The following is a 12369-nucleotide window of genomic DNA, read 5'->3' as shown; positions in this document are numbered from 1 at the left end:
TGCTCTTTCCAATGGTACTGAATTGAAGAGGATTGAAGCTGTCCCACAGGATCAAACAGGGCATCAAAGATAGCCAAAATTTGGCAAAAACCCATTAAATACCAACTTTGAACTGTTATATTTTTTCAACAACTTGAAGGAAAGTGCCACAAATTGGAAGTCCTCATTGCAGCTGTGTACGTAGTACACCTGCCAAAAACCAGCCTGAAAGGCCAAGTAGTTTTGAAACTACAGCAGCCTGAAAACTGCTGTCAATTCATTTTTGAGGCTTTTTTTGCAAGTTTGAGCCTGAACCATGTACAAAGTAAGAGGACTAGGTACATGGAGTTTTGCCAATTTATAAAGCCTTACAAGGTGTGCAGGTTCTTCAAATATCTCCAACATACTACTGAAACTGCCGCGTTTACAGCTTCTGGAAGTTGACCCAAAATGTAATTTTTGCGGACTTGGCATTTTGCAACCCATTACTTGAGGTCTCCTAGAACTCCCAATTTTTAGTCTGTTGAACTAAACTTTTGCACAGCATAGTTTTATATCATAAAGAAACTATGTGCCAAATTTCATCAAAATCTGAGATGGTAAGGTGGGGATGATCTTTAAAATTGGTCCACTTGACACGGAATGACTTGTTTGCATTTGCCATATTCAGAAAACGTCATGAGGAAAGGTTTACTAGAAAGCAAAAAAACAAAAACAAAAAAAATCACACCAAAATTCCAAGCCCTTTTCTATTTAAATTCAGCAGTTCCCAAGCTTTGATATATTAGTGTCTAAATTCTAAGCTGTAGATTTCAGCCTAACCCCATGCCAACATATTCAGAGTTTTACTCACTCTACAACTATAGGAGATAAGAAGCTGAGAAAAATCTTTCTGGGTAGGCTGTTCTTAAAGGCCAAAAAAGGCTTATGCCTGAAGTATTATTTAATGAAAAATCCTTGCTCTTCTTGTGGTTAAATTAAAGCTTTATCCATTACCAGTTTGCTCTTAGAGAACTCAACACAACTTGCGAGCTATACTCAAAAACAGGCCTCCTCTAGCTTTCCTTCCTGGGTGGAAAGCTGAGATTTTCGACTGAGTGATGCCACAGCAAAATGGGGTGGGCTTTTTTCATCCCTACATGGTCTTTTGGTAGTATGATTGTTTTTCTTTTATATTTTATATTAATTATTTTATATTAAATGATTTTATATTAATTTTAACATTTATTTGTCCACCCACCCAACCTGATCCAAGATACCCATTTAGATTTACTGTGGATTGAACATTTAGAAGCCTTTCTCCACTTCGAATTGTAAAGAACAGAGGAAACATTTGTTCTGTCCCAGCAACGAGCCCTTCCCCCAAAGTAATACACATACACTTAAAACATCAAACTGTTATGCTTAATATTTCCTTAGCAGTGGGTTTTGGTTTTTCAACAGTTTAGGTTGAATCCAATTATATAGTTTATAATATAAACAAATAATAATAAACCAGGGGTGAAATTCAGGTTCTGGAGAACTGGTAGCAGAAATTTTGCTTAGTTCGGCGAATCAGTAAATACCACCTCTGATGGGCCCCAGAGTGAGAAGAAAATGGGGATTTTGCAGTACACTGCTCCTGGAGTGGGATGGGAATGGAGATTTTGCAGTATCCTTCCCTTGCCACACCCACCAAGCCACCCCCACAGAACCAGTAGGGGAAAATTTTGAATTTCATCCCTGTGATAAACCCAAAACAATAAATAGGAATGTGGAGTCTGAGAGGTCTATATGAGTCTTGGAAAACACAATACAGTGGTACTTTGTCTTACAAACTTAATTTGTTCTGTGATGAGGTTCGTTAATAGAAAAGTTAATAAGATGAAACAATGTTTCCCATAGGAATCAATGGAAACTCACCCCTTTTGCCTTGCTCCGCTGGGAGTCCCCGCCTCTGGACTTCCATTGCCAGCTGAAGCACCAGTTCTTGCACTACTGGGATTTCCCTGAGGCTCCCCTCACTGGGAAACCCCACTTCTAGAATTCTGTTGCCAGCTGAAGTGCGCGTTCTTGCACTGCTGGGATTTCACTGAGGCTCCCCTCACTGGGATTCAAAGCAACGCTGGCAAAAATGAAGGGAATCCCAATGAGGGGAGCCTCAGGGAATTCCCAGCAGCACAAGAACGGGCACTCTGGCTGGCAACAGAAGTCTGGCGGCGGGGATTCCCAGTGAAAGGAGGCTCAGGGAAATCCCAGCGCTTCAGCTGACAATGGAAGTCCGGAAGCGGGGCATCCCAGTGGTGGTGGCTTGGGTTCGTAAGGTGAAAATAGTTCAGAAGAAGAGGCAAAAAAATCTTAAACACCGGGTTCATATCTCGAAAAATTCATTAGAAGAGGCGTTTGTAAGATGAGGTACCACTGAATACAGTGGTACCTCATCTTACAAACTTAATTCATTCCGTGACAAGGTTTGTAAGTAGAAAAGTTCATAAGATGAAACAATGTTTCCCATAGGAATCAATGTAAAAGCCAATAATGCGTGCAATCCCAAAACTTACCCCTTTTGCCTTGTGCCGCTGAGAATCCCCACCTCTGGACTGCCATTGCCAGCCCAAGTGCCCATTCTTGCACTGCTGGGATTTCCCTGAGTCTCCCCTTGCTGGGAAACCCCACCTCCAGACTTCCGTTGCCAGCCGAAGCGCCCGTTCTTGCGCTTCTGGGATTCCCCTGAGGCTCCCCCCACTGGGAAACTCTACCTTCCGGACTTCCATTGCCAGGTGAAGTGCCTGTTCTTGCATTGCTGTGATTTCCCTGAGGCTCCCCTTGCTGGGAAATCCCACCTCCAGACTTCCATTGCCAGCCGAAGCGCCCGTTCTTGCGCTTCTGGGATTTCCCTGAGGCTCCCCTCACTGGGATTCAAAGCAGCACTGGCAAAAATGAAGGGAACGGAAGTCTGAAGGTGGGAATTCCCAGCAAAAAGAGGCTCAGGGGAATTCCAGCGCTTCAGCTGGCAATGGAAGTCCGGAGGTGGGGTATCCCAGCAGCGGCAGCTTGGGTTTGTAAGGTGAAAATAGTTCGGAAAAAGAGGCAAAAAACCTTAAACACCGTGTTTGTATCTCAAAAAATTTGTTAGAAGAGGCATTCGTAAGATGAGGTACCACTGTACTATCAAAGAAATGCCCAAATGCAATAGCTGTATTGGAAATGAGTAAAATGTGCTGACCTGAAAATTGAATGCTTATAACCATTCATCCACAAACAACGAAACATGAAACTGAACAGCTTCCTCAAACTAGCAACTCAGAACAGGACATAGGCATAAGCCATCTACTCAATTGCCCCACCTCTTCCTCTCTCTCTCAGACAGACTACAGAAAAAAATGTATAAAAGGAAAAGCAAACCAGAGCTTCCCTCCTTTTCTATTGGTTTCACTCCAAACACCAACCCAAAAAGAGAAGCCAGGCACACTGGTAAAAATCAAAGGCAGTTTATAGAATTCAAAGCAAACACAGGTAACAGAAAATGTCCTTACAAACAGGAATACGCTGAAACTTCAAAGATGTTTCACAAAGGCCATGAAGTAAAACAGGATTCTTGCTGTCAAACAACGCTGGAGATAACAAACATACGCCTCCCCCAAGTCTTCCAGTCTTCAAGGCCACAAGCCAAGATCAGAGTCGCCGAGAACCAAAGCAGGGTCACAGAATTCCCAGTTGATAACGCTCCACATGGCTAAAAGGGCTTGCCTGCCTTTTAAACCCTGCTGAGGAGAACCACACCCAAACCCAGCTGTTGCCAATTCAGTGATGCCAATACCTTTCTAATTGGTCCCGTCTCTGAGCTGCACGTCTCTGTCTCATGTCTATTATAGCCTGTGCTTCCTCATCCAATGAGGCCAGGCTACTGGCTGGGCAGAGGCCCCCCCCGGGGCTCTCAGGCTGCTCCCCCTCATCCTCTTCCTGACTTTCCTCTCCCCCATGTGCCTGGTCCTCCCCCTCCTGTTCACTGTCCTCCTCCTCCGGGCCTGGATCTAGCAGCGATGCAGCCGGTCACTGAGGAGCCTCAGGCTGAATCACAACAGTTAGTATAAACTAACATACAAAAATTATTCCTCCTAACTAATCAGTATAATGCCCTTGCCATCTGGTAGCTCATCCCTCAAGCAGTAGGGAACATCCATGGTTTTAATTAAAAATATGATGTTGGGCCCCAACCACAGCCCATTTCCCATAGCTCCAAGGCCAAGCCAAGCATTTTTGAAGACAAGCATGGGTCATTATGTCTTTATCCTTTCTGGTTTTATCTGGTTCTTGTTGTGAGTGGTCCACGTCCAGCTCAGCTCGTCATGGATTGTGAGGACCAGGAGACGGATGAGTACAGGCATCACAGGCCAGTGTTGTTGCCATCTGAGTCTGAGAGTGAGAGTGAAGATGAGTTAGGGACAGAGGAACCACCTGAGACTGTGGCACCCCCAGTTATGGTATTGAGTGAGCCAGAGGATGATGAGGAGAAGGAGGACTCCTTGTTAGATGCAAGGGTCAGGAGAACGTGGTTTAGACATGAATATCTGAAAAGAAGAGGTTCTTGGCATTAATTGATATATGGGACATTTGGTCACACCTTGCCAGTATATGTTCTGGTTTCAGGCTAATTCAGGTAATAATTGGAATAAATGATTGCTAGATGCCTTATTGTAAAAAACACAGCAAAACCTATATTTATTTTTCCTTCACTCTTCATAAAAACGTCTGCTATTGCGCAGTGCTATACATTCTTATTTCCCTCTTAAGCAGTTAGGCAGATTCTCTCAGCAGTAACTTCAATGCATTCCACAAGTCATTCTAAAATTTATGGCCTAATCAGTCCTAGCGAAGAGCCATAAAAACAGGTTATAAATCCCACGATCAGGGCCGCCGATAGACCGGTACTACTGGGAGTCCTGTCACGGGCCCGGCGAAATTGAACAATTAGGGGGGCCCACAGTCAGCAGCTCCTTGCACATGCGCAGACTGTCACCTCAGCAAAGTAAAAGGCCGGGCCTTTTACTTTGCTGAGGTGAGGCAGCAGGCAGCCGGCAAAAGAGGGAGGGTACAGTCTGCGCATGTGCAAGGAGCTGCTAACTTGGCACCAGGGGCCCCCGTCAGCCAACCTCCTGGCGCCAAGTCAGCCTTGCACATGCACAGACTGTACCCTCCCTCTTTTGCTGGCACCTCAGCAAAGTAAAAGGCGAGGCAGAACTTGAGTCGAAGCCCCGACGGAGCCTTTGGCAGCGCGGTGGTCCTCCCGGTCCCGGTCCTGGTCCCGAAATAAAGCGTGGTGCCATGCGTGTGGCGAAGCAAGGTAGGAGCCCCTTTGGGGTGGCGGCGGCGCGGCGTTGGTAATTGCAATTTGGAAACGAGGCTTTTCAGGTGTGCCGTGACGAAAGCAGCTCAGCTTCTGGTCTCGAAACTTTTTGCAAAGAGCAAAAAGTTGTGAGAACGGAAGCTGAGCTTCCTTCTTAGCGCCTTCCAAGTTTTCCGGCAACTGCAGCGCCCTGCCCGGCTGGAGCTTCCCTGGCGGCTGCAGCAGGTGAGCTTTGGGGCTGGTGGGAGGGTAGCGGCAGCGGAAGGGTGGTGCGCAGCGGGAGGGTGATGGCGGCGGCAGCGACAGCCGCAGCGGGTAGTAGCCCCCCTCTCCCCCCTCTCTCCCTCTCTCTTTCTCTCAGCAGTCGCAGCGGGTAGTAGCCGTGGGGCAGCGGCAGAGTGGTCAGCTGTGAGGAGGAGCTCTGGAACAGAGGCACTGACCGCGGCTGGACAGCATTTACGGCGTCTAGCAACACGTCTAGCCGCCGCCATCAGTGCTCCGTTCCGGAGCTCCGCCTCACAGCTGACGACCTTGCCGCCGCCAAGAGAAAGAGAGAGGGAGAGAGGGGGGAGAGAAAAAGATAGCAAGAGAGGGAGAGAGAGAAAGTGAGAGGGAGAGAGGGGGGAGAGAGAGAGAAAGAGAGGGAGAGGAAGAAAGAGAGAGGGAGAGAGGGGGGAGAAAGAGATAGCAAGAGAGGGAGAGAAAGAGAGAGAAAGAGATAGCAAGAGAGGGAGAGAGAGAAAGAGAGAGGGAGAGAGGGGGGAGAGAGAGATAGCAAGAGGGGGGAGAGAGGGGGGAGAGAAAGAGAGAAAGAGAGGGAGAGGGAGAAAGAGAGAGGGAGAGGGGGGGAGAAAGAGATAGCAAGAGAGGGAGAGAGAGGGAGAGAAAGAGATAGCAAGAGAGGGAGAGAGAGAAAGAGAGAGGGAGAGAGGGGGAGAGAGAGATAGCAAGAGAGGGAGAGAGAGGGAGAGAAAGAGAGAGAAAGAGATAGCAAGAGAGGGAGAGAGAGAAAGAGAGAGGGAGAGAGGGGGGAGAGAGAGAGAGCGGGAGAGGGAGAAAGAGAGAGGGAAAGAGGGGGGAGAGAAAGAGACAGCAAGAGAGGCAGAGAGAGAAAGACAGAGAAAGAGAGACAGAGCAAGAGAGACAGAGAAAGAGAGAGAAAGAGACAGCAAGAGGCAGAGAGAGAGAGACATAGCAAGAGAGACAGAGAGAGAGAAAGAGAGACATAGCAAGAGAGACAGAGAAAGAGACAGAGAAAAAGAGACATAGCAAGAGAGGCAGAGAGAGAGAGAAAGAGAGACATAGCAAGAGAGATAGCAAGAGAGAGAGAAAGACATAGAGGGAGGGAAGGAGGGAGAGAGAAAGAGAGCAAAAAAGAGAGGAAGAAAGAAAGAAAGAGGGATGGAGAGAAAGAAGGGAAGGAAGGAAGAGAGAGAAAGAGGGAGGGAGAAATAGAGTGAAATGGAGGAAGATATATTTTTTTTGTCCAAACTTTTCTTTAGTGCCCCCCCTTTAGTGTTCCCCAGGATTTTGAAAATATGAATAATGTGCCGCGGCTCAAAAAAGGTTGGGAAACACTGTACTGGGGCTTGTAAGTTGACTCCAGGCTTCTCTCACTCCCCCTCCCTTTCTCTCCCCCCCCCCCACATCTTTCACACCCTCTCCTGTTAAGTTACACAAAAGCTGGTCAAGGGGAAAAAAATTCTAAAGAAAAATTGAAGTCCTCCTTGAGGAACTGCTCCTTCAGCTCCAGCTGGACAATGTTTGCTTGGAACTGAAGGCCCAAAAGGCATTTTTGGAATAAACATGCATTGTGGGTCCTGAATAAGTTGCTGTTTTCCCTTGGAAATCAGCTGCGCTGTAATACACTCTCCCATGGCTCTATTAGTGCTACCACTACCAGCATGTAGCCGGCATGAAACCACAGCTTAAATATATTGTTTGCAGAGTGGAGCTGTTTGCATAGCCTCAGATTAAAAGGGCTGATCAAATGTTGGGGTATAGTTTTCTCCTGGTATGGAAGTTTTAGAGCACCATAGGATTTTTCTGTTGTGCAGTACTCAAGTAAATAAACCATTCTAGTGTTTAAAGCCCTGTTTTCCAATTTTATTTTTAATGGGGGCAATTGGAACCTTGTTTAAACCAAGTTAATGGCTTTAAACTAGGTTTCCTCTGCATGTGTAGTAGTTCACTTTTTGAATAGTTAGAATTATATGTCATGGGTGGAGGGGCATCAGGATTTTAGAGATGCTTGGGTGGGGCATGGCAAAAAAAAGGTTGGGAACCCATGGGTTAAGCCTTGAAACTTTTGTTCCTACATAGCCTTTCTGATTTCTCAAGAGCTTAATTGTAGCCTGGTTTTGACTAGGTTTCTGCTCAAAATAAAAATAAACCATGGTTAACATAAGTGGCCAAGCCCCTTATAAAGCAGTCATTCAGAATGGGTAGCATCAATTTAAGCCAATAGTAGGTGTATGGCAGGTTGGAAGTTAATAAGTTCCAACAGCACATGGTTAGACGTTTTCTGCATCCTTAGGTGTGTTGAGTAAGAGTACTACACTTCTAGTATGGAAAGTGGAATTCCTAGGCCTGACTTGAAGAGTATACTAAATACTTGAGTTGTGTGAATGCAACTGTTCTGGTTTATGGCTTGGCCAGAATTGGCTACACTTGCATGTTCTGCCACAATTAAGCAAACTAGGAAGTACTTTTAATGTCTCCTGGTTAAATGGATCTCCTAGGCCAGGTGTAGGCAAAGTCGGCTCTTCTATGACTTGTGAACTTCAAAGATGTTAGAAGGTGGACCAGGGAGGGGGGGATTGTTAGGACATCGGGTGTGTGGCACTGCGGAGAGGGACTGGGGCAATGTTATTATGTACTGTTTTTTATTATTGTTGTGAGCCGCCCCGAGTTTGCGGAGAGGGGCGGCATATAAATCCAATAAATCTAATATATAATATATAAGTTTTTAGCTGGAGAACAACAAAGCACACAATACCTCCAAAGGTATGTGTGCTTTGTATTAATAATGATGTAGGCTGCTATGCTACTAGCATAGCAGCCTGTTTGGGGATGGGACTTTCACTTTAAAGGAGTGTTCACATTGCGTTTTTGGCCTCCCTTGCCGGGATACGTTGGTAACTAGTCACAATCAGCTACCCACTTATCCCTGCACGGAGAACTGCAGCCCCCCCTTTTTTTAATGGCCAGTTCTTCGTGCAGGGATAAGTTGACAGCTGATTCTGACTGGTTACCAACCAAAAGGAAACCGGGGGACATGATCGAAACATTTAAATATATTAAAGGGTTAAATAAGGTCCAGGATGGAAGTGTTTTTAATAGGAAAGTGATCACAAGAACAAGGGGTCACAATCTGAAGTTAGTTGGGGGTAAGATCAAAAGCAACATGAGAAAATATTATTTTACTGAAAGAGTAGTAGATCCTTCTTTCTTTCCTTCTTTCTTTCGTTTCTTTTTCTTTCTTTCTTTCTCTCTTGCTCTTTCATTCTTTTTTTCTTTCTTTCTTTCTTTTGCTTTCTCTCCTTCCTTCCCTCCTTCCATTTCTTTCATTCTCCCTCTCTATTTTTATTTATCTTTCATTCTCTTTCTTTCTTTTCTCTTTCTTTCTTTCTTTCCTTCTTTCCTTCCTTCTTTCTTTCTTTCCTTCTTTCTTTCTTTCGTTTCTTTTTCTTTCTTTCTCTCTTTCTCTCTTTCTCTTTCATTCTTTTTTCTTTCTCTTTCTTTCTTTCTTTCTTTCTTTCTCTTGCTTTCTCTCCTTCTTTCCCTCCTTCCATTTCTTTCATTCCCCATCTCTCTTTTTATTTCTCTTTCATTCTCTTTCTTTCTCTTTCTTGCTTTCTTTCTTGCTCTTTTTCTTTCTCTCTTTTACCTCCCCTTCCATTATTTCTTCTTTTCTTTCTCCTTCCTACCTTCTTCACTCCCTTCCTTCAGTCCTTCCTCTCTTACTCTCCCCTTTCATAAGTTTCCTTGCTTCCTTCCTCTGTTCCTGTCCCTTCCCCCTTTCTTTCTTTCTTTCTTTCTTTCTTTCTTTCCTTCTTTCCTTCCTTCCTTCCCTCCCTCCATTTCTTGCTTTCCTTCTCCTTCCTCCCTTCTTTCCTCCCTCCCTTCTTTCACTCCTTCCTCTCTTACTCTCCCATTTCACACCTTTCCTTGCTTCCTTTGCACCCTTCCTCTGTTCCTGTCCCTTCCCTCTTTCCTTCCTTCCTTCCCACCCTCCGTCCATTCATTCACCCATTCCTCTCTTGATCGCCCCTTTTACCATTCCTTCCTTCCTTCCTTCCTCCTTCCTTCCTTCATAGCTCGCCCTCGCCTTTCTTCCCTTCCTTCCAGATGGGAGTGCCCCATCAAGACACCTGCCCGACTCTCCCCTCATCCTTTCCAGCTCCTTGCCAGTGGCTGCCAGGTGTGGGATCCCCCTCCCCTCTCCCCTCGCTAGAAAGCACATGGTTTTGTCAACAAGGCCTCTTCCAAGAAGGGAGAAGTGCCAAGGAGCCGTAAATAAGCCATGCTCCGCCTGACCAATGCCAGGAGGCTCTTTCTTTCCCTCGCCGCTCCCGCTTCTTTCTTTCTCCTGGATGAGTCCACACAATCGGCTTAACCCAGTTCCTGAAATAGCCTATGGCAGTGTTTCCCAACCTTGACAACTTGAAGATATCTGGACTTCAACTCCCAGAATTCCCCAGCCAGCGTTTGCTGGCTGGGGAATTCTGGGAGTTGAAGTCCAGATATCTTCATGTTGCCAAGGTTGGGAAACACTGGCCTATGGGACCGCCTCGCTTGGCGTGAAGCGGGAAATGATCCCCGGGGGATGGAGTGGCTCGGCGACTTAAAATAGTTTTAAAATGGCGGGGGGGGGCCAGACACTTAGGCTGTATGGGGCCCCAAAATTCCTGATGGTGGCCCTGCCCACGATCATTTGCTTACGTGCCAGAGCGTACTTGGAAAGTGACCATCTGGGTGTGACAAGATTGACACAAGCAGCTTCTCTTCCGTTCACACCCGGATGTAAGGTCATTAATTAATTCTTCACTCTTTAATATTCTAAAATCTCGTCCCTCTTACTTCTTCTAAGCATCTCTGATGGCATCTGAAGTGGGATTAACCCATCTCCAATCCTACCCATTTGATTCATCTGAACTCATGTGTATGTCATGATCTTCTTCTCCTTCACTAACATTCCCATCTGCCTCTAAATCAGGTAAACTGACAAGCTCTAAATCACTCTCCCCCTCCGAATCCGAGCATTCCCCAGGCTGAAAGGGAGTATACACAACAGTATATAAGAGACATTCTAAGGGGAAGTGGGCATGGCAAACAATGTTTCTCGTCATAACAGTTGGTACATCGAAGCTGAGAAACGTTTCTGCTTTCACAGACTTTTATTCATGCCCATTTCATGTGCTACAGAGTTCCATGGAACAGTATGTTTTGTCAAACTACCAGAAACACTTCAAGAATGGAGATTTATGACTCTCTCTGGTTCACAGCCCAGTCTTCTCTTATATAGAATAGAATCAAATTTTTATTGGCCAAGTGTGATTGGACACACAAGGAATTTGTCTTGGTGCATGTGCTCTCAGCATACATAAAATAAAATATACATTTGTCAAGAATCATGTGGTACAACACTTAATGATTGTCATAGGGGTCAAATAAGCAATGAAGAAACAATCAATATCGATAAAAATCTTAGGATATAAGCAACAAGTTACAGTCATACAGTCAACATGGGAGGAAATGGGTGAAAGGAATGAGAAAAACTAGTAGAATAGAAGTGCAGATTTAATAGAAAGTCTGACCGTGTTGAGGGAATGATTTGTTTAATCGGCTGATTATAAAAACTCTGCCAACATGAAATTCCATAGAGTTAAACCAGTTTATTTCATGACTGATTTTACCAATAGATTTTGTCAATGATCAACTTTTGGGCAGCATGCGTGGTTCTTTATTTCTGATCTTTGCACTGTCCAGACAGAACAGTTACTTTCCTGACCAAATGTCCTAAATATTCACCTCAGTATTTCCCTACTGTAGCTGCTTTTTTGAAACTCTCAAACCTTGTCTTCCCAAGAGATTCAACATCTCATTCGTTCCCTGCTCCACCTCACTTGTCTTCTCTCCTGACACTGTCAAATCATCTACATACTGCAACAACTGCAAACCCTTCAGCTTTCCCAGCACTTGTTCCAATATCTGTCCAAACAAATTAGGACTCTCAGAAAATCCCTGTGATAACACACATGCCACCCATGCTGCTGTGTTCTATATGTACCCAGATTTGCCCATTGAAAAGCAAAAATGTCTCTTGATCACACCAAAATATTAATCACACCTTTACAGGCTCTACCCTCCTTCAAGAGCACCTTCAGAAGAGGAATATTCAAGATGCACACATTACCTATTATTGGTGGGTTTCACAACAATCCTAACCCTGCTAAAGACTTCCTTTCTTCCACTTGCCTTCTCTGCCTTAAGGACCAATGCCATCATCTTATTTTCTTCATATTCATTATAACTAAAAACATAGTTCCTAAATCAGAAGAGGTAGGGGGCACTATAACAAAGAAGGGACTGGATATCCCCTTTCACATATGCCACTTCTCTCTACAAATGCCTGCCTGCCTGTAGCTGCTTCCTGCTCACTGTCAGCCCCCCCCAGCCTGCACAAAGGGAGGGGGACTGGGGCATGAAGCATACTTCAAAGGATCCTATTCCTTTTTGTCTTCAGTGCAGACAACAATGTTGTTTCATTCCAGATTTTTGTTCGTATCTCACTCTCTCTCTGACATTCTTGTTCTGCTTGTGATTTCAAAACCGCATTCCTGCTTTTGCTAATGACCTCCAGGCTTTCTTCCAACCTTTTGTAAATTTCAGTGAAAGATATTTGCTTGGACTCTGGACAGGTGTTAATTCATTATTTATTTATGATTTCCTGAAATTTTAAAAAGACTCAACTGCTAAGAAAATATTAGTAGTAAATAATTAGTGCTTAAATCAGTTAAATGCATATTTCTTGGTGTGCTCACTGCTGGGACAGAACTGTC

The sequence above is a fragment of the Erythrolamprus reginae genome, chromosome 2, assembly GCF_031021105.1.
Source record: "Erythrolamprus reginae isolate rEryReg1 chromosome 2, rEryReg1.hap1, whole genome shotgun sequence".
NCBI classification, from domain to species: Eukaryota; Metazoa; Chordata; class Lepidosauria; order Squamata; family Dipsadidae; genus Erythrolamprus; species Erythrolamprus reginae.
This window is presented reverse-complemented; position numbering follows the sequence as displayed.